At 36.2% G+C, this 23,650-nt stretch overlaps 1 long non-coding RNA gene across 1 annotated transcript in view; it reads right to left on the reverse strand.

The window, feature by feature from the left end:
- Positions 1-23,650, reverse strand: part of LOC142344564 (uncharacterized) — an 89,456-nt gene that overhangs the window by 20,642 nt on the left and 45,164 nt on the right. Inside the window, exon 2 of the long non-coding RNA XR_012759270.1 lies at positions 20,455-20,542. This is a non-coding gene — a long non-coding RNA (uncharacterized LOC142344564). The remainder of the gene's footprint in view (positions 1-20,454; positions 20,543-23,650) is intronic.

Here is a 23,650-nt window from a genome sequence, read left to right on the forward strand (position 1 = left end):
ATTTGTAAGGCAGACCCGTAGAGGGCTCTTTTTACAGCCTTAAAGTATAAAGAGCTAGAGCTAATTATTTCTGGGCACGAAATAGACTTACCTATATCTCTAAGACTAACCGACTCTGTAAAAGACTGAGAGTAAACTTCTATTATTACGGTGAATAGAAAGTATAGCACCGTAGTCAATGGTATTTACATGGTGTATCTAACTACAAGACTGACTATATTAAGTTCAGTTCTCTCTATATAAAAGAGAGTGGTGTCTTTTCAGTCTCTGATTGGCTAAAGGTGCACATTCAGTACTTTGACTGCTACATCCATCCGGGGTTGAGAGTTTCAAATCCGAATTTGTGAAGTGTAGCAGAAATACGTAAAATGTGTCAACCTCGTTGAAAGGTAGGGTCGAGTGGGTGTTGAGTTGTGTCCTCTCTGAAGTGGATTGTGACTTGTGCCGTCGTCGGAAGTCCCTGTCAGTAAAATAGTGACTAGTGTCGTCAGTGAGAAGAGTTGTCCAGTAAGGGTACCAGTTTCAGGGTGTGCTGGCCAGTAACGTCAGTCCTGTTGAAAGTATGTCCAACTGCTCTAACTGTCCTGTAGTGAGGATTTCTTCCCAGTTGGAGGATCGCTTGTAGTCTGTAGTCTGTAGTAAAAACCAGTCGGATTTACCAGCTTACCTTCTATTGGAAATCCATCTTTAAGCTACTGTGTGAGCTACTTTTCCTATTAAACCTATTAGTGTGATTTAATACTTTCTTTGTAAGTCGTGACCGGGGAGAACGAAGAAAAGAACTGATCCTAATCTTCATTCTTGTGGAAAAAGATAAGAATATGGGGAATTATATATTCTGTAGAAAGCAAAAAATGAAAGTAATATATAAAGAGATAAAAAGAAAGAATGCAGTCTGTGAGTTTGAGATCAGTGAGTCTCGATTTGTTTGTGTCTGTGAGCCCAAAATGGTGGTGTAGGACTGTGGCCTACGTTCGATCCTCGAACTCAAAATCTGGAGCTCGATTGTCTGGAACCCGGAAGAAGACGATTGTCTGGAACCCGGAATAAGAGCTCAATTGTCGTACCAGACAGTCTGCAAGGGCGCATGGGTAGAGGTCACTCTTGCTCTGTGACTGTAGCACAAGGAGGTGATTAAATATTTGTTCCTCCTCTTGTGAAGGCTGCCGATTTTCAAGTTTATTGGCCATCCAGTCCCGGTAGAGGAGATTGAATGTGTGACCATAGGCACACTTCGTGGCACCGCTTTCTACACATTGTAGGTAGTCGATGGGTACGAGGATGGGGCGATTATTTTTAGCATAGAGTGGAGAGAAGAGAAAGTAAGTTTTGACGGGACCAAAATTACGTAGGGTGCCTTCACAGTAATTAGATTGTATTATATAGCTGTAGTTCATATAATACGGCGAAGTCAGTTTTGTGTTGGCATACTGAAGGCGGGAATTCATATGGATGATCGGGTTGGTGTACTGAAAATGATGCTGCACAAATAAGTAATTGTGCATTGTGTGTAACATTTTCACCCGATTCACTTTGGGTGTATTGTTATTTACATCCATCTGTGTGGGATGTAAAAAACCGAACTGCAAGTAGAAGGGGTCATACTTGGCATAGATTTTGTATGGCGCCACGTCGCTAGTGAAGAAGGTGTTGAGGTAATCGTTCGGTCGATCTACGAGTGCAATAAAGTACTTCGACAGATGCCAGATCCGTTCTGTGAAGCGAGAGTTAATAGGGAAATGCAAGCGTTCGAGGGGCAAGTCCCTGTCCTGTCCTTCATGAACATACTCGTTCTCTATCTGTCCAAGAGCACAAGAGCTTGCTGTTGAGTTCAGCGTGTGCTGAGGCGGAGTGGAGGTGTAGGTAATCCTCTCTGGCACGTGTATATCCTGAACGGTATTAATGCGAAGAGGATTGGTGAATTCGTGGAATCGAAAATTGGGTCCTTGTGATCTGTGTGGATTGCCGTGTGTTGGCAAAAAAGGGTTAGGCCGTCCGTGGGAGGATGAGGGCTGTGAGCCTCGAGGGGAGCTCGTTGTGTGCCGAGCAGGCGATTGTGAGGCCTGTATCGGTGAAGAGCGAGCTGGACAAATTTCGTGTGCTGTCGCCCTTGGACCTCTCCTGGCTGAGGGATCAGTGCAGGGTTAATTATTGGTTGAGGTGGCCGGGGGAAGGATTGTTGTGGCTTCAGAGGTGGTAAGGCCGGGCCGTACCGCGGTGAGGGTACCGGCGGGCGTTCTGTGAGTGGTGTTGGCATCAATGGCGGTGGGTAAACCAGCGGCTGCGATCGTGGTCGTGCTCCACGGATTCTGCCAGAGTACGCCCAGTTGGGGACGACCGTCTCTGATGTAGAGTGACCAGATTGCTCAGCAGTGGCCACTTCGTCAGCCCTAGATGAAACATCCGTAGGCTGGACTGGTTGTTGTGTTGAAACTGCTGTTTGTGCAGTTGAGAGTGGGGTAGGCTGTGGCACCTGACTAACTCTTTGGGGCTCTTCGACTAGCTATGCGGTCCTGCAGGGTGGAGTTCACCTGAACTTGATGAAGAAGTGGCGGGTGAAGGCAGTGGGTTCACCCGCGCATAATTCGTTGTATCCACAGATTGTGGCTGTGGTGAAGTTTGCGCCATCGTGAAGAGGGCGGATGGTTGTATTTCGCATACTGGCTAAGGTACTGTGGGTGCCAGTACCAACGGAGTGAGGGATGATGGCAAGATGTCATCAACCTCTAGCATAATGAGGTCATATGACGTAAGGTCGACATTTGGGGGGATCGGTGATACTCCTTCTTGGTGGGTTGTGACCGCAGTGGAGTCGCTAAAACAAAGAGAGTGTTAGAAACGAGTACTTGGGAGGTTAAGAAAAAGTTCCTCCGAAATTTCTTGATAATCAGGATCGTTATCAAGAGAGTCATGTGAAAGAGACATTTCGCGTGAGCGTTTATGATTATTAGGCTGAAAAGTGTGTAGATGTAGGGATTGAAAATTTGGTTTTGTGCGTGAATTAATTGGTGTTTTGTAACATTGATAAATAGATGCTGGTAGAGTGGACGTATTGCGTTTATTTGGATTATTGTGTACTAGGAATGAGAATTTCTTATAGAAATTTTCAAACGTTTTGTGTAATAAATTCAATTCATGTTGTGAGTGTAGAGTGCAACTATCAACTGAGTGAATATTCCAAAGAATCCTGAAGTTATAATCTTAGCCAATGTGATATTGGGTCCTAAAACAGATTTTAAATTATATGTCTTAAATGCACTACAAAATAGAACAAAAACGCGCTGTGGAAGTTAATAACAGTCCATATTATGGCGATTTCTCTTAATACGTACCAAGTGTATCCAAAGATTCCGATAAGGGATTCTTTTAAATAGTTGCCATTTATAAAGTCACGCCAATCAAGTCGGCGGAGAGTGAATTCTTTACCGTTAATAAAAAGTTTTTTAAAGAGAATTGTGCTTGTAGTTGTGCTTGTTTTGCAAGATCTGCAAAATTAACTGCGCGTGCTACTTCAAATTTTTCAGCTGCGTTATCAACTAATTGGTTAAATATCATCTTACCGATTGATTTAGTCCAGTCGTGTTGACTGTAAATTCCGGGTTGTTGCGCGGTAAAATCAACGTGAGTGAAGGGGTTTACAACTTTTTTGGACGTGAAAGTTTTAACGGGGTTTCGCGCCTTAATTGGATGGGGTGTTATGCGATATGTGTCATCGCCGTCTGCGTCAAGTGAAATTTGTTGATCAAAATTTTCAGATTTACATGGTGCTTTAATAGACCAAGGAAAAGTCTTACGGGTGACTTGATCTACAGAATGTAGTTTTTTTGCTAATAAATTGGAAAACGTTCGAAACTTTGATTTTCTAGTACTTAAAGGGGTGATGAAACAACTTTACATTGAAAAAGTGAAATATTATTTTGACTTTTAAGTGTAGCGAATGTGTTTCGCTGTCCTGTAATAACGTAGCCAACTGAAGGAAACTTTTGAGTGAGCAAAATAAAAGCAGTTTGTTTCAGATCGCGGTCTAAATCGCAGAGTTTTTTATAGATATTTAATCTTGTTTGATCCATTTTGAGCAACACTCGACTAATCTTGTAACCAGTTTAGCATCCAATTGGACATAAAGGTGAACTGCGCCAAACCAATTTTGTTCACGAAAGAGTTCGTATTTTTCTGATTTACGGTACAATTTTGATTCTTGTGGAATTACATATCCATCACGGATATTTGCTTTTGTGTAGGGTGTTAACGGTCCGTCAGAAATTGTGACGTGTACGTCATTAAAGTCTGATGACGGTGTTGCTGTGACAAAATTAAAACCTTCTTTATATTGCATAAAAATGTCTTGATATTTTGTGGCGTAGTATGGTCGGTCTTCATTACATTTGTAAAGAGGTTTTGTAAGAACCTCAAAACGAAAGAGTGCAGATTCATCATATAGATGTTTTTGAAAACGACTTGTGTACATGTGTGCATTTAGTTTCATTATTTTCGAGATTTTCTATAAAGTATCTTTTTTGGAATTTAAACATTCGTGCATATGATATTCCAACATCAAAAATTCGACTGTGGTTTTCTGGTTCCCAAATAACTGTGGCTTGAATAGAGTGATTTGGAGGACAGTGACCTCGTTCTATATCACATTTTATACGAATTTTGCCATAGTACATGTGTTCCGTGGCAACATCAAAAGTGAGGGTGATGTTAGTTAGTTGAAGTGACCATCCTATTGTATGGATGACATGATATTCGTATTCTGGGTTTTTACCAAGACAGTTAACCGAAGGATTATCTGTGGCGTTGGGAAGCCAGTTATGATCTCGTGGGTTATAAATCATGCTTCCGTGTCGGAAAGCGAAAGGTTTGTAGCGATCTAACTGAAAAAGTCCTCGTTTTTCTTCGATATTTGCTTGCCAGCTAGGGTCATCTAAGATATCAAATTGTATCATTTGAGGGCGGTAAAGGTCTTTACTTATGAGACCAACGCGTGCAAGTTCTCTACGAGCTTCAATTTTTGTTGGAAAGAAAATTCGTTCCATATTGTTAACATATCAATTATCGTGATCAAACCGAAAACCTATTTTGAGTACAATTTTGTGGTAAAAACTTTCTTTGTCGCTAAGTTTATCGTGTATGGCGAAAACGCGTACTTAGAGTGTTCAAATTTGTGAAAAATTTTGTACTTGAGCGGGGAGGATTTTGAAACCGGCGGGCTTAATTTTACTTTCGCCAATTTTATTGACTTTATAATATTGCATATTTGTGATAAGCTTTGGTGACAGCAAGATCATGTATGCCTGTTTTGGGTGTGGAAATATTATGTCGGTCAACTTTAATTGGTTGTTTTACTGGTAGTGAAAATGAAAAGAATAAATTAAACAATAGAATAATTAAATTTGTAGTGGACACGTGTAGGAAAATCCAGAGTGGATTATAAAAGACAAAATAAACTGCTGTGTTTTTAGTGTATCGATCAAATTTGTAGTGTATTTCTTGACAAATTAATGGTGATGGGTTTGTTTTAACTCTAAAGACAGGCAGTGCCGCAGCTTTTGGTTGGAAGATAAGTTTGTCTTGTTCAACAAAAATCTCAACAGAGAATGTGATTTTTGATTGTTTTAATAAGTCGTGAGCTCTTTGTTTTTGAACTGGTGTTATTTTGTATAATTTAGTGATTCGTTGCTTAGCCCAAATATGTAGTTGTTCGCCGTTATTATGATCTCCAAAGAGGGCAGTTGGGGGAACAATGAATTTAGGATCTAATTTTAGTGGTATCGTTGGATAAGTTTGTGTTGTATCTGGTTGTTTCCCAATACAGTGACGAGAATGTTGATCAGGATCTGATGTTGGTGAATTAGAGCTTAGAGTAATATTGGGTGGTGTACCCGAAAAATTAAGTGGCAGCGAGCTTGGAAATGAAGGTGATGAATTGACTATATTAAAAGAGTGTATCCAGTGTGCTTGTGATAATAAACGTTCAATATTAGTTATTGGTCCTTGTGGCGGATTGAAAGCATTTTTCGCATTTTTTGATGCAGTGGGTGATAAAAATTGAGAACTAATTAGGTCGCGATTAGGAGTGTCAGAAAATAGGCTAATATCATGTGTGGAGTCGTGAATATTTGAAACAGTGTGAATTGGCTGTGGCAATTCAAAGCTGCTAGTTTTGTCAGTATTTGTAAAATTTATTGGTTGAGTGGAGAATTGTGGAGTATTTGAATAGTTAAGTAATTCAGGTTGTGGTGCTCTTGGAGGAGCTGGAATAAGTATGGGCGGAAGTAGTGTTGTATTAGGTAAAAAACCAGAATACGATAGTAAAGTTTGTGCGATTATTGGTTGCTGTTGTTGTGTTTGCGTTTGGTGTACTTGCGTTTGACTTTGGTGGGGGAATATGGGATTACGGATTGTGGGGTAAAGTGGGGGGATTGTCCAGTCGGACGAGGTCGATCTGTAGATTTGGCAGTAGTAATGACTGAGTATGGGTGTACCTCGGTTTCTTGTGTTTGTGATTTTTTTATTAAAAAGTTTAAATGATGACTTTTTAGGTGTGGACTGTTTAGTTGCTTCGGTATTTGAGCAACTAGGTGATTCTAATACGGGGGAGCACTTGGTTTAGTGTTTGAAAGTTGACTAGAGGACGCAATTGTGATGCTAGACTTGCGCCCAAAGCGAGGCAATAACTGCAATAGTAAATTTTATAGTTAGTAGGGGTGGGAATAACGATTATTAAAAAAATTGAAGTGGGTACACTTACGCGGACTGCTGCGCAGGGTGATTCTGCTGGGATGACATTATGTAGATAGATGAGATCAAAAAAATCAGCAGAGAAATTTTTTAATAATTCTGAGATTGTGTAGTCTTCACATTCGAAGGAAAAAAGAACTTGTGGAGAGGTAATTTCATTTGTTGTGGTGTTGCTTAATGAGTTGTTGGTATTGTTCATCCAACCTTAGAAGTTCTTTCAGTTATTTTATATCATATGATGCTGGGATAGCATCAAGATTAACAGTGTAGACAGTGTCTGTATATAAAATATTAGAGGTTTTCGGTGTTGCTTGTGGTGGAAAAATAGGAAGATAGAAAAGAGCGATGTGTTCGTTATTAAAGTCTCTAATATAAAATACCCATTCACTGCAGGTGGGTGAATATAGAATGTGATCCAGATTATAGAAAATATCTTTAAATCGAACCTGTTTAGGTTCAAAATTCTGAATATATCTAAGAGTTACAGCGTAGGGTGTTCTTTTAAATAATACTTCGAGTCTGTGTTGAGAAATTATGTGCATGCCTGGTAAAGTTTGATGAGGACGTTTTATTCAGTTCCGTGAGACTGAAAGGTTGCAATTCAATTATTGTGGTATATTCCTGAGTTTTGAGCTGCTATGGGTTGTTGAGTCAAAGAAGTGAAAAGTCAAAGCAAAGAACTGTGCTGTGAGACAGTTCGTTTGTTTTAGAGAGGAAGAATGAATATTTCGTTTAGACTTAGAAAAAATGAGAGATTTTTTCTAAGTTAAAAATTAGGAGAGCGAGAAAAGAAGTTTTTGGTTGAAAAATAATGATTGGATTTGAAGAGAGAGAAGAGAAGCAACTAAGTTTAGAGAGCGGTGGACTGAAAAGTGATTTTTGACGATATGATTTAACCTGACCACGACTTTTTATTCAGGTACTAAAAATTTACCGAGTCATATCTTGGCGAATAAATGAGATTAGGGAATTGTTCCCGGACCGAGCTGTTGGTCGGTTATTAACTTAATTTTTAGTTAATTTCCTTTTTGTTATTATCGTGGGGATTGGCTTGTAATTCCCTTCTTTTCAATTCCTGATGGAGGGGTTTTTGTGATTCTGCTAGGGTAGCAGGTGAAGAGATAGTCCGTGTGTTGGTTTACAGAGTTAAGGGGTTTGTTTAGCTTTACCAGTGAAAGTAATTGTATTGCGGGGGAGAGTGGTGAAATAAATATCTGAGTTATCCCTATCTTATAGGAGAACGAAGGAATCGTATTTTTATCCAGAGCGTATTTTGTAGCCATTCAGCGTGTTATGCTAAACTGTTTTCGGCTAGTGAAAGCGAGAAGAGTGACTTAACATGTGTTGTAGTAGCGAAGTAAAAATAGTTTTAAGTGTGCGTTGTTCATGAAGCCGAAACTTTTGATTGTGGTATAAAGACTCTGTAGTCCTTTATTGATTGTCGTCGGAGACGAATGTTTCTTGTAGTGTAGTTTTTCGAAGTATATGCGGGTATTTCAGACAGGTTACAAGGTGGTTGGGGTGAAGGTCATCTGTGGATGGTTCCTCTAAATTCTCTAGACTGAACGAGACAGTCTTCGACTTGGTAAGTGGTGGCTTCGTTGGATGGAGTTTTAAAAGTGAATTATCCAAGAGGTTTGAAGTATTTCTCCATTTGTTCTTGACCGAAGAGTTCTTTGGGGTAGTATGGTACAATATTACTCTTATGACGAGTGATTTGTTTACCAGATAAATCTTCTTGTTTATACGTAACTAATGTAGGGGTATCTATTATTTTGTAATGTGCAACTTTTTGTGGTTGAATCTCTTTGAGACTCCAATTTGTGTGGTTTTATATACAACTAAAACATACGTATTTATTTTGAGTGGCTGTGCCGTTCCGAAGCGGCGATTTATAAGTGTGCGTAAATGTTTGTTCATGTTTAAGTAATTATGTAATTCGTTATAAACTTCCGAGTGTATCTTTTCACGATTGAGAAACCAATGTGCAAAGGTTCCTTTCTGTAATTTTTTAATTTGAAAGTGATGACCTAAGTGGTGAGTATGTGTATGGTTTGTAATGAATTACATGGTGAATATTCTGTGGGTTTACAACTTCCCAAGCTATCTGTAGTGGAAGATAGGTTGAACATTATGGGTTTCTGTGGGTTTTGACCAAATACAATTTCATATGGTGAAAGATTCATATTGGTTCTTACTTGTGAATTCAAAGCAAACGGAAAAACTTTTACTTTATGTGACCACGTGTGATATTGTGAATCTACGACTGTTCGAAGAAATGTGTTTAATTGGCGATTACTATTTTCAACGAGTCCATTAGACAACGTTGCGTATGGCGAACGCGGTTTGAAGTGTACATTATACATACGGCAGAAATGTGCAAATTCTCGGTTAATGTTTTCATTTCCGTTATCGGTAACGAAAATATCCGGAATGCCAAATTTAACAATCCAATGATCAAATAGCACTGTGAGTGCATTATTAGCATCATTTTTGGGTGAAGGGTAGAGGACAACATAGTGTGAAAATGCGTTCACAATAACATATACGTAAGAATTTCCATCCGAAGACGGTGAGATTGGACCTTTTGTATCCATTGAAATACGGTGATTGAAGTATGGTGAAACTTCTAGAAATGGCTGTTGTGGTGCCCTTTAAGAGGTTTGGCATGGATTTGCTTGTTTGGCAATTCGTGCAACCTTGCCAAACAAGAGATTATTATTTTCGTTAATGCTTAAATTTTGGAAACGTCGGTAATAATGCAACAATCTTTATTTGCCCGTATATTGAGTGAAGGGGTTGGGGAAAAATTTTTGTTTTGTTTCCAAAGTAAAAGTTGTTTTATAACTGGGTCTTGCTGTTGTGGCTTATAGACAAGTGTATCATTTACTTCTATTTGTTCTTCGTAGAAGTAGTTTTAAAGAGTGGGTGACTTTGGTATATAGTCGTCCTTTGCTGGTAGTGAAAGTTTTATGCTATTTATTCATTCAGCGTAGTTTGCGTCATTATCAGATTTTGTGAAAGGTTCTGTTCTGTGTTCAGTGTGCGTCTGTGTGATGGATAATTGGATAGTTTTCTGGGGGTGAATAGTTATTTTTGGTTTGTTGTAATTTTGGTTGGCGGATATTCTCCAAAGATTTTGCTTTGGTTTTGAATTCGTAATGTGATACTGGGAGATAAAGATCATTTCCTAATTGTACTTTGAAATAATTATCTCTAATCTGTAAGTAGATCAGAAAGTGTGGTGATTCTACATGAGTGTCTGTATGTATTGAATTAAAATATTCTTTTGATACAGCACTGTGGCACTGCTGTATGGGTTGTTTATTTTGGTTATGTGTCATAAAGAATTTAATTGAATCTGGTAATTCGGTGTTCGTCTTGTGTTGTAGTCGTGATTGAACGACTAAGTAAATCTGGAAGTGAAAGGTTCTTTCCTTCCGTCCAAACTATGTGCAAGTTTGAAAATTTCATTAATTTTAATTGAAATTTGTAAACTCTGTGATTTGGCTTGTTCTTTTGTGTGAATAAGAATAAGATTGGTTTGTGGTCATTGTTAAATATTATTGGGTTTGGATCCTTGAATAAGGAATCCGTATTCAGAAAGTGCATATATTATGGCTGAGCACTCACGAAGAATGGCGGATTGTCTAAGTTCTGTGGTCGAAAATAGACGAGAGTTTGCCGATACTAATTCCATTTTTCCAAATTGATTTTTTGTCGAAGTGCAGCTCCAACGCCATTGTTAGAGGCATCGCATATAATATAAAATGGTTTTTCTGAATTAGGAATTGCGAGGCGGAGTGTTCCGTCTGTAAGTTCTTTTTTGACTCTATCAAATGTTTCTTGTAGTTCAGGAGTCCATTTGAAATCTGTTGTATCTCTATGTTGGAGATAAAAAGTTCGAAGGATGACATGTAGATTGTATATGTATTTATTTAATAATGTAAGAAATCGGAAATAGTTTGAATTTCTTTTTTGTTTTTTGGTGACTGTAGATTTAGAAATCTGTCTATTTTTACGAAAGATTTGTCTGGAGCGGCTTTAAGGTTTTCTTTTTCTAAAATAGTGTGTTATTGTGTAAGTGTTTGCAACATTGCGTCTGGTGTGTTCTCCTGGATGAAAACATTGTCTAAATAGGTGATTACTTTATTTTTTTTCTGATTAGTTATTAAAAAATACTGCTCATGGAAGATGAGAAAGCTGCTGAGCCAATAGAAATACCATAAAATAAACGTTTAAAACGGTATTTTTGTCCAGCAATTACAAAATTTGTGAGTCTTTGGGATGGTTTATCAAGTGGCATTTGATTATATGCACTGTTCTTGTCAGCAATAGAGAAAATTGGTCCTTTTATCCGTGTGAGGATAATTTGAATTAAATCTATGGGCCAACTACATTTGGTTTTGTCAAGCATTGTGTTCAACTGACCAGCATCTAAGACAATTTTTAGAGGTTCTCCTTTTTTGAGATTGATTACTGGGATAATAAATGTAGGTAGCAGGTGAAGAGATAGTCCGTGTGTTGGTTTACAGAGTTAAGGGGTTTGTTTAGCTTTACCAGTGAAAGTAATTGTATTGCGGGGGAGAGTGGTGAAATAAATATCTGAGTTATCCCTATCTTATAGGAGAACGAAGGAATCGTATTTTTATCCAGAGTGTATTTTGTAGCCATTCAGCGTGTTATGCTAAACTGTTTTCGGCTAGTGAAAGCGAGAAGAGTGACTTAACATGTGTTGTAGTAGCGAAGTAAAAATAGTTTTAAGTGTGCGTTGTTCATGAAGCCGAAACTTTTGATTGTGGTATAAAGACTCTGTAGTCCTTTATTGATTGTCGTCGGAGACGAATGTTTCTTGTAGTGTAGTTTTTCGAAGTATATGCGGGTATTTCAGACAGGTTACAAGGTGGTTGGGGTGAAGGTCATCTGTGGATGGTTCCTCTAAATTCTCTAGACTGAACGAGACAGTCGTCGACTTGGTAAGTGGTGGCTTCGTTGGATGGAGATTTAAAAGTGAATTATCCAAGAGGTTTGAAGTATTTCTCCATTTGTTCTTGACCGAAGAGTTCTTTGGGGTAGTATGGTACAATATTACTCTTATGACGAGTGATTTGTTTACCAGATAAATCTTCTTGTTTATACGTAACTAATGTAGGGGTATCTATTATTTTGTAATGTGCAACTTTTTGTGGTTGAATCTCTTTGAGACTCCAATTTGTGTGGTTTTATATACAACTAAAACATACGTATTTATTTTGAGTGGCTGTGCCGTTCCGAAGCGGCGATTTATAAGTGTGCGTAAATGTTTGTTCATGTTTAAGTAATTATGTAATTCGTTATAAACTTCCGAGTGTATCTTTTCACGATTGAGAAACCAATGTGCAAAGGTTCCTTTCTGTAATTTTTTAATTTGAAAGTGATGACCTAAGTGGTGAGTATGTGTATGGTTTGTAATGAATTACATGGTGAATATTCTGTGGGTTTACAACTTCCCAAGCTATCTGTAGTGGAAGATAGGTTGAACATTATGGGTTTCTGTGGGTTTTGACCAAATACAATTTCATATGGTGAAAGATTCATATTGGTTCTTACTTGTGAATTCAAAGCAAACGGAAAAACTTTTACTTTATGTGACCACGTGTGATATTGTGAATCTACGACTGTTAGAAGAAATGTGTTTAATTGGCGATTACTATTTTCAACGAGTCCATTAGACAACGTTGCGTATGGCGAACGCGGTTTGAAGTGTACATTATACATACGGCAGAAATGTGCAAATTCTCGGTTAATGTTTTCATTTCCGTTATCGGTAACGAAAATATCCGGAATGCCAAATTTAACAATCCAATGATCAAATAGCACTGTGAGTGCATTATTAGCATCATTTTTGGGTGAAGGGTAGAGGACAACATAGTGTGAAAATGCGTTCACAATAACATATACGTAAGAATTTCCATCCGAAGACGGTGAGATTGGACCTTTTGTATCCATTGAAATACGGTGATTGAAGTATGGTGAAACTTCTAGAAATGGCTGTTGTGGTGCCCTTTAAGAGGTTTGGCATGGATTTGCTTGTTTGGCAATTCGTGCAACCTTGTGTAAGTTTTGCTATCCATGTTTTAATGTTTGGAAAGTAATATTTATCTGTGATTGTCGCGTGTTTTTTTCACGGCCAGTATGTCCTGAAAGATCATGAGAGTGTGCTTTGTGAAAAATAACTAAAATAAAAGAGATTGGTAGGCAAATTTTCGGTGATGTTGTTTGTTGTATATAAAACAAGAGATTATTATTTTCGTTAATGCTTAAATTTTGGAAACGTCGGTAATAATGCAACAATCCTTTATTTGCCCGTATATTGAGTGAAGGGGTTGGGGAAAAATTTTTGTTTTGTTTCCAAAGTAAAAGTTGTTTTATAACTGGGTCTTGCTGTTGTGGCTTATAGACAAGTGTATCATTTACTTCTATTTGTTCTTCGTAGAAGTAGTTTTAAAGAGTGGGTGACTTTGGTATATAGTCGTCCTTTGCTGGTAGTGAAATTTTTATGCTATTTATTCATTCAGCGTAGTTTGCGTCATTATCAGATTTTGTGAAAGGTTCTGTTCTGTGTTAGGTGTGCGTCTGTGTGATGGATAATTGGATAGTTTTCTGGGGGTGAATAGTTATTTTTGGTTTGTTGTAATTTTGGTTGGCGGATATTCTCCAAAGATTTTGCTTTGGTTTTGAATTCGTAATGTGATACTGGGAGATAAAGATCATTTCCTAATTGTACTTTGAAATAATTATCTCTAATCTGTAAGTAGATCAGAAAGTGTGGTGATTCTACATGAGTGTCTGTATGTATTGAATTAAAATATTCTTTTGATACAGCACTGTGGCACTGCTGTATGGGTTGTTTATTTTGGTTATGTGTCATAAAGAATTTAATTGAATCTGGTAATTCGGTGTTCGTCTTGTGTTGTAGTCGTGATTGAACGACTTAGTAAATCTGGAAGTGAAAGGTTCTTTCCTTCCGTCCAAACTATGTGCAAGTTTGAAAATTTCATTAATTTTAATTGAAATTTGTAAACTCTGTGATTTGGCTTGTTCTTTTGTGTGAATAAGAATAAGATTGGTTTGTGGTCATTGTTAAATATTATTGGGTTTGGATCCTTGAATAAGGAATCCGTATTCAGAAAGTGCATATATTATGGCTGAGCACTCACGAAGAATGGCGGATTGTCTAAGTTCTGTGGTCGAAAATAGACGAGAGTTTGCCGATACTAATTCCATTTTTCCAAATTGATTTTTTGTCGAAGTGCAGCTCCAACGCCATTGTTAGAGGCATCGCATATAATATAAAATGGTTTTTCTGAATTAGGAATTGCGAGGCGGAGTGTTCCGTCTGTAAGTTCTTTTTTGACTCTATCAAATGTTTCTTGTAGTTCAGGAGTCCATTTGAAATCTGTTGTATCTCTATGTTGGAGATAAAAAGTTCGAAGGATGACATGTAGATTGTATATGTATTTATTTAATAATGTAAGAAATCGGAAATAGTTTGAATTTCTTTTTTGTTTTTTGGTGACTGTAGATTTAGAAATCTGTCTATTTTTACGAAAGATTTGTCTGGAGCGGCTTTAAGGTTTTCTTTTTCTAAAATAGTGTGTTATTGTGTAAGTGTTTGCAACATTGCGTCTGGTGTGTTCTCCTGGATGAAAACATTGTCTAAATAGGTGATTACTTTATTTTTTTTCTGATTAGTTATTAAAAAATACTGCTCATGGAAGATGAGAAAGCTGCTGAGCCAATAGAAATACCATAGAATAAACGTTTAAAACGGTATTGTTGTCCAGCAATTACAAAATTTGTGAGTCTTTGGGATGGTTTATCAAGTGGCATTTGATTATATGCACTGTTCTTGTCAGCAATAGAGAAAATTGGTCCTTTTATCCGTGTGAGGATAATTTGAATTAAATCTATGGGCCAACTACATTTGGTTTTGTCAAGCATTGTGTTCAACTGACCAGCATCTAAGACAATTTTTAGAGGTTCTCCTTTTTTGAGATTGATTACTGGGATAATAAATGTATTTCCGGTGGTTAGGGAGTCTGTATTTACGGGTGCTAAGATACCAAAATGGGTTGAAAGGTCGAGTAAGTGTTGTACTCGATCTTGTAATTGGAGTGGAATACGAGTAGCTTTTGCTTCTTGAAGATCGCAGTTGCTTTAAGGGGAAGATTTAGTTCTACTTTGATCTTTCCAACATCGAATTTTGAAAGGGCATAACATTTGTGAAACTGTGTGAGAAGTTGTGCTAGTTGTTCAAAGTGTGGTTCGTTAGTTAGATGTACCTTGAGTGAGGTAATTTATGGTGTAAGCATCCATGAATTCTGTGATTTCATTTATGCGATATTTTCTGGTTTGGTAGTCATCTAGCGAAGCATCTTGTTGTGCATATCTAATTACTCCTTTCACAAGTATTAATGGGTGATTCAAAGGGTTTTTGTTTTAAAAATTGAATAAATGAATGATAAGGATATTTGAGATTATTAATAACCATTATAGAGAAAAACATATTTTAAACGGAGTGGTATAAATGAAAAATCAGATGTATAAAAAGTAGTACCGTTCTCATTTTTCTTTTTACATTCATATGCGGTTAATGAATATGTTTAAATATGGTGTTCGGATGGAGTCAAATAAATAGAGTGGTCTCCAATCACTGGAAATAATCGTGAATAATATGTGGGTGGTTTAATTGATGAATCATAGAAATTGAGTGATTTTATTTGATTACTATGTTTAATCTCGAGTGTATGAGATGAACATTTTACTGAATTTACGTATTTTTCTAGGAAGGGTGTGCCTAGAATATTGAACTTTGCGTTTGATATATTGAAAATGAGCGTAAATGAAGTGCTTTTGAGAGTTCAAATCTCGGTTACATCTGGGTAGAGTGTAAATTTTACTGTTCCTTTTGATTGTAATTTATTTTTTTTGCTGCTGAGAGAACTGCTGAGAAATGTTGAGGCTTTCAGTTGTAATTTTTGATATTCTTTAATATCATTCCAAGTGTCAGTATTTGTGTGTGTATTGTTGTGTGTATACTGTTAGTGGCAATACCCATATATTTCTACAATAGGTGGAGAGGTTGTAATCTTCTGTGAGAGTGTTACACTCTTCTTGGCAATTAAAATATTCATCTTGTGTATCTTGATTTAATTCTAAAAGTAAATCATTATATTGTTGTTCGAGGAGTGTTTCCTCGGAGACATTTGAAGTGTCTGTATTATTATTGTTCGACGTAGTGTTGTCTGTTTGTTCTTGATCCCACAATGAATTAATATAGTTTCTAACGTTACGGAGTCTATTTCGTGAAAACGGTTGTCGTGAACGATTTCCGTCTCGATTATAGTGAGGTGATTGTGAGTTATATTGTGAATTGTTTTAGAAATTTGGTCTTGGGTATGGTGAATCATTCCTACTCGGTGGTTTGAAATTACTATTTCCGTATTAGGGTTTTGGGTTATTTGTGAGAATTTATTAGAACTTCTCTGTCTTGAGTGATTTCGTTGTTCTCTGCTATTACTGCGAGAACGATTTGAAAATGGTAGCGGTTTACTTGTCATATTATTCGATGTAACTTGTCTGTTAGGAAGGTTTTGGTTACCTTTCATTGCTTGATTAAAAAATTGTTCTTGGAAATTGGGTTTGTCAAGTGGTTTTGTCTACCTTTTCTCAGGGCACGTAGAAATACTATTTCCTGAACGTGAGCATTTTTTGCAAATTTTTAAGAAGAGTGGTTTTCCTTTAAAATTTGGATCGTTTGAGTACTTGTGTCGTACTACGTTTATTTCGTGGTCAATATCTTGTTTCATTGTGTGTATGTCTTCTACCGTGAGATTGTCTATCTCAAGTGTTAGATTATTAATTGAGGGTGAAAAAGTGGAATTTGTATTTAATTTGTGTCTGTCAATATGTGTTCTTGTAATTTCTTCTTGGTGTATCTTTTCAACAAGTTGTGCAAATGGAAGCTGTGGTCCCAATGCAGCTGATTTGTGATATGCAATCTTTTTAGTGCTATTCTGGCTAATTGTGGATCGAGGGCTTTAACTAGTGCGTCATTCATATGTGCATTTCGCATATTTGGGGCATTATTAACATATGCTTTTCGAGTCATTTGCTCTACTCTATGTGCAAGTGTTTTAATTTGTTCACCAGAAGCACGTTTTACGCTTTCTAATCATAATTTTGCTTGTGTTTGCGATTGTTGATTATCGAATGTTTTCTGAAATTCGCGGCAAAATTATTGCCAGTTCTTTTTAATATCTAGTGGTAGATGTGAATACCATTGTTGTGCTGGTCCTATTAGGGCCGTTTGAATCATGGCAATTCGTTTCAAGATCAAGATTTCATGAACTGGTGAATCAGTCTGCTCTGCTGGTCTTGCGGACTTTACCATATTTGCTCTGACAGCTTTTAAAAAATCTTCTGTTGTATAAGTAGGATCAGTACCATCAAACGGTCTTAAAGACTGCTGCATGGGCACTGAGCCGCCTAGATAGGGATACATCATTTGTGAATTCCTACGGACTACAGTTGATGGCGTTTCTGTAGACGCTGCTTGTAAGTAATAAGCTGTCGGTGCATTTCTGCTTTGTTGCGTATTCTGTGAGTTTATTTGTCTAACAATGTTCACTAATTGGTGTGGATTGATTTGTATACTTTGGTTAGTCCCTTGTATGGGTTGAGTTGAATTATTTATAATGATAGGTTAAGTAATAAAGTTTGCGGAATTTTGTCTGTGTAGACGTGGTAAAGGTGTGTTTACATTTGGTAATGGTGGTATAGTTGTTTTGAATGGGTTTGAATTTTGTGTCAATTCAGTTCAGATGATTCTGGTAAACGTTTGTGATGTCGATGGTATTAGTGTTAGAGTTATTGGTTTGATCACTGTATTCAAGATCAATTAATGTGTTTACCGTGTGTGACGAGAAGAGTGTTCCATCATCTAAAAGTGTTGAGTTGAAATCTGTGTCTGTAGTTTCATTTGTACAACTTTCTGATGATTGGGAGTGAATTAGTGTGTCCATATTTTCAATGGGTGAGACTTCTAGAAGAGTGTTATTGTTTTCTGTGATATTTGTACTAGAAATTGGTTGTGTTTCCGCATTGTAGTTTTTAATTTCTATGTTTTGGTGGTTAATAGATAATTTCTGTATTGTTTCTGATGGAATTTCCGTGATGTTTACAAGGTTGGAAATCAATTTAAATGATATATATTTCTGGTAATTTGGTGATTATTTGTGGATAAATTTCTGCTATTGGATTAGTAGCTGGAAAGATGTTTGTAACCAGACTTTTTCGAAACCTGTGTAGATACAAAGATAGAAGTGTAAGAGAATCAAAAATCTCATCTTCGTTTAAGTCTGCATCTTTGACAGAGCTTATTTATATTTTGAGGAGCTGGGTGAATCCTTCTATTTCCTGTCGTCTAGCCATTTTGTGTACGCTTTCTTTTCTAGATTGTGAAATATTAGTGTTTAGTGCCGGTGCAATGCGTTTAAGAAATTCAAAGGAAGACTTTCTAAATAGTCCTTCTCTGTGTGAGGGTTGTATTTCAAACCATATTCCGTTAGGGAATTCAAAGAGTGTGTCTGATAGTGGGTGAAACAGAGTATCACATATTATTGAGTTATAACTATATGGAAGTGGATCACCAATGAAAAGAATTGAACCTTTTGTGAGTTGGGTTCCTTAAATTTCAACTAAATAAGAAAGAAAGGCGGTTCGTGAAACCTGTGATGCCTTTTCTGGCAACGAAAGATGAATTTGTTGTTCTACTGCGAAGTAGTGGTATTTAAGCTGTTTTGCTGTATTTAAGAGTTTTTTTAACTCATCTTGGTGTTGATAGTGTTTTACCTCAAAGGGTAGAATTTCACGTGTTAAACGCTTGTTCTGTTGTGTCAGAACAGCTATTTGTATTTCATCCAAAGGCGGCGATACATGAGAAGAGGGTTGATCAATGTGATGATCCATTTTGGTTATTTTGTCGTTTAAATATCAATAGTAATTGTTTTTTTGGGATTGCGTTTCCCTTTTTTTAAATTTTAAGTGTATAAAGATTAAAAAAAGCTATGTAATCTAATTCTAAGTTTCTTTCTCAATGGAGAAAAGTGTGTTTTGTGTGAGCTCTTTTCACGGTTAGAGTTTGTTAACTCACTGGTCGCACCAGTTTAGGCAGACCCGTAGAGGGCTCCTTTTACAGCCTTAAAGTATAAAGAGCTAGAGCTGATTATTTTTGGGCACGAAATAGGCCTACCTATATCTCTAAGACTAACCGACTCTGTAAAACACTGAGTGTAAACTTCTATTATTACGGTGAATAGAAAGTTTAGCACCGTAGTCAATGGTATACACATGTTGTATCTAACTACAAGACTGACTATAGTAAGTTTAGTTCTCTCTATATAAAAGAGAATACTGTCTTCTCAGTCTCTGATTGGCTAAAGGTGCACATTCAGTATTTTCACTGCTACATTTGATTATCAAGAAACCATGTATGATAGATGTAAAATTATCAGAAAACCATTCATGATAAACGTATGATTATCAGGATTATCAGGAAATCAATGACGATCAATGTATGAGTACCAGGAAAACATATATGCTTTTTGTATGATTACCCGGAAACCATAAATGATCCCTGCACGATCACCAGGATATAATAACATGTTGAATCAATTATAGGACAGTTAACAACACTGCAGGACACCTATTAATCAATGAGGGAAAAAGAAAAATTAAGCCCATGCGCAACGCCAGTTTTTCGCTTCACTCTAAAAGTTCCTTAAAGAAATGCATACTAACATGTTAGCAAATCATCAGTTGATAAAAATGACGACAGTTAAATAAACCGCTATTTCTTGCATTTGTTTTACTTTAATTTAAGCCAATCAAATTATTTAGCGAATCAAATTATAGCATTGAGCTCTGATTTTCATTTTTTCGCATTCAGCTCTGCTTCCGTTCGGCTCTATTTCCTAGTGTCAACAAAAACAGTTCATAAAGACGAAGACGCAGTTTAGAAGACATTGGCCTCAAGTTTGGGAGCGACCCATGGTAAAAATTTTGTGCCATAGCGTTTTCTCCTATAACTCTTGGAACTCTGAGTGTCAATTTTAACTCAGCTGACATTTTTGCAGTAGTAAGTAACGACCCAAATAAGATTAATGAATTAATTTTTATAATTGTAAAGTTTTATCTCAAAAGTGCTCCGATCATTCTGCTCACGTTGAGGAACTTTTGTTACTAAATTTGGATTAAATTGGATTGTAAGAGCTGCTGACTGTATCAACAAACTTTTGCACACACACACACACACACAGTCACACACACACATACACACACACACACACCAATATATATATATATATATATATATATATATATTTACATGTATAAATACATATATATATATATACATATATACATATATATATATATATATATATATATATATATATATATATATTTACATGTATAATATATATATATATATATATATATATATATATATATATATATATATATATATACATGTATATATAACTTCACACGCACGCACACATACACATACACACACATACTCACATACACAGATTCGTTTTGCACATTTATTTGGACACAAAAATGGACCTTTGAGTGAATATTACACAAGAGAGAGTCCGAACTAACTTTAACTGGAGTATCCATGCTGAGTGAAGCCACTTGAGTTAGTCAAAGCAAACACAAGACAAGGAAAATCACACAGAACTCACTCACACTGAAAGTAAAGACAGAACTTCATATGTACCATTAAAAAAAGAAAACGATGAAATATTTTTATGAATCTTAAAAATAATCAGCTGGGTGGATTTGGCAACGTGAAATCCCATCTAACTTTGTTAGAGAAATTATCTGTGTTTGACTTTAATAGATTGTGTATTCCGTTATGCGAAATCACTCTCTATATTACTAGAATGGTTTTGCGCAGCCAATTGCGTCTGAATTCAGTGAGTTTTTTACACTTTCTTTTATAAGGCAAATTAAAGATAAAAGACAATCAACTGAGTTTTAGTTAAAAGGAGAAGACAATGAAATTCTGTCAAAATCTAAACATGAAAAAAATTTTTTGGATCAAGTAAACTAAAATTATAACCATAGGGTTAAATACACTTGATACAAACAAAAGAATTTTTTCATGTTGTGAGAGCAAGAAAAATCACGTTGTGAGCAAGAAATAATTCAACGTTTTCCGAAGAACACAAAGCCAAACGAAGCCATTGTGGTAACATATTCAATTTTGTACGCATTGACGAACAATCTGAGATTTTATCTAAATTTGAATTTTCTTGTTCGAGAGTTCTGATGAAGACTCATATACCCGTGAAACTTTTCAGAATTTTCAGATCTTGCCATGTCATCATGAAATTTAATTAGCGACATTTCTTCTAATATTAGACGAGTTCGTAGAATCTTTGTCTGTAATACCGGTCATTTCTCCTTGACAAAGTTTTTGCGTGGAAAGCACACTTTTATACCACTGTTGATTTGTCGATTGATGCGCTTCATGCTATTTTCAAAAAAATTTTAAAAAAAGAGGTTGCTGAAAATAATGAGTGTGAAAGCACATTTGGTTTTAAAACAAGAATGTGCGCAATCAGGGGAGTTTGATGTCCTAATAGATAATTTGATCTAGCTTGAGCCGTCTTTTTTACGATTTTTTTCAACTGCTCACCGAAATTAAGGTTTCCGTAAATTTGAGTGACAAAGCAATCTGCAACATTTTTGGGTTGTGACATTTTCGTTATTTAAAAACATTTTATTGTATCCAAAATCACAGTTTTTGCTTGAAAAAATATTAATTCGGTTTTGTTTCTATTTAAAAATAGCTTGATCATCTCTACTAAATCTTCTGTTATCTGTGACATTTCTTTATTTTTCCTTTTAGGCTTCTTTTCTCTGCACAACAGACAATAGTTGTGGCATCTGCGAATTGAATTTTTTTCTACGTTGTGTTTATGATAGATGAAAATTTGATCACCTACAAAAGACAATTGAGTGGTCCTTAAACAGTTCCCCGTAGTACACCGTGATTCAAGAACACACAATCAGAAACAGAAAACAACCATTAAGTTTTATTTTTTGCCTGCGATTGACAAAAAAAAGCAATTTTGTTCGATTTCTAGAAAAACCCATAAATTTCAGATTTTAAGCAAAAATACTATGCGAAATCGAAATAAAAGCCTCGAAATAATATGTCTTGAAAAAAAACAACAGTTTCCTTAGTTTGATTTACACTCAACTGTTTTTCCGAGCACTCAACTGTTTCAGCTAGTTTTAAAACGCATCGGTTTCTGAAATTTTGTTCTCAAATCCGAAAGGCTCTTTTTTATAAAATTTTATGCATATCAGCGAATTCCGCCATCATATTCAGGCAAAGGCGCAGAAAAAATTTTGAAATTTTGGAGATACAAACTTTGTCAATAATTTGTACTGTCCAATTTATCACATTTGTTAATAACTCGTGTTACTTGGGCTGGTTTCCATTTAGTTGTGAAAACTATCTTCTTAATGCATCTTTTAAGGCATGATTTTTATAGACAAACTGATTTTTTAACAGGTCCTGTTGCTCTGTTATTGTCCATTGCGTCAATGGCTGATTATAGTTCTTTTCTAGTCAAAGCCCTTATTGCGAATCCAGATATGTGAAGTTGATATTTATATACAAGCAAAATCTCAACTTTTAGAAACCCCTAGGTTAGCAAATGATCTATTTTGCAATGACAATAAGTTTGGCTCCTTTAATTTTGTGCCACTATCTGATCTGATTTCACCAACATTGACACTTTTTTCTCTAGAAACCATTTGTTTAATGAATTTCCATTGCCCTTTACCTACTGGTAGTTCTTTGAAATAATGATGCAAAAAATGCTGTGAGCCTCCCCTGTTCTCCAATAAAAGAATTTTCTCTCACACTCAAATTCATTCAACGTCTCACTGTCAGAAATTTTTTCCGTTTGTCGAAAAAAAGTTTTTATCACTTAACCGCCTTCCACCATTCTCTGAATCCAAGATCTCCAAAAATTTTAACAATGAGAAAAGTCAAGAACTTTCTGTCATTATTAATGTTATCAGTCTCAGGTTTAAAAGACAGGTTTGTTTCGATGGTAGCAAGAAAATCGTTATAGTTTAAAAGAATTGTTGTGACAATGTAGCCTTTTATCTGATCTTTTGAAATGGAACGGTAATCAATCATTGTTAATATTTCAACAGTACAACTGGAAGCATCCCAGAAGTTAACAATTTCTAAAACTGAATTTGACACAACGTCTAGTACTTTTTGTCTCGTATTCTTTTAATTCAAGTTGTAATCTCCCAACAGGATGACTTTGTCTGCTATATTATGGCCCCAGATAGTTCGATGCCTTATTAGGCAAGAAAAAAGTGCCCATGAATTTTGTTTTGGCAAAAGCAAACGCAGAGCATTTTTTTGTCCTTTCGGGGGTCGCTTATTTTGAATCAAATGGATTCAAAAAAATTTTCAAGGAAGGCTTTAATACTTGATTTAAATTATGCACCAATGAAAAATTGCGTAGCTGTAATTTTTTTTCATTTTTAGAATCAGTGTTCTGCTATTTCACTGTTACTGCGACAAACGCAAAAATGAGTGCTGTTTGCAAAACGACTGAAAACACTTCAAATTTGTTTTTAAGCTTTGACAATTGATAAGGAGAAGAAATTGCTAATTCTTTGATCCTCTGGTTTTCATATAATGTTAATACTCAATCAAACCTTGCAGTTGGGGCCCTGGTTTCAATTGGATGTCACCGTACAACTTCAGATGTAAGAGTGACTGAACAATTAACAGCTTCAGACGAAACGAGAATCT

This window comes from Convolutriloba macropyga, chromosome 1, assembly GCF_964194025.1.
Source record: "Convolutriloba macropyga chromosome 1, txConMacr16.3, whole genome shotgun sequence".
Taxonomy (NCBI): Eukaryota; Metazoa; Xenacoelomorpha; order Acoela; family Convolutidae; genus Convolutriloba; species Convolutriloba macropyga.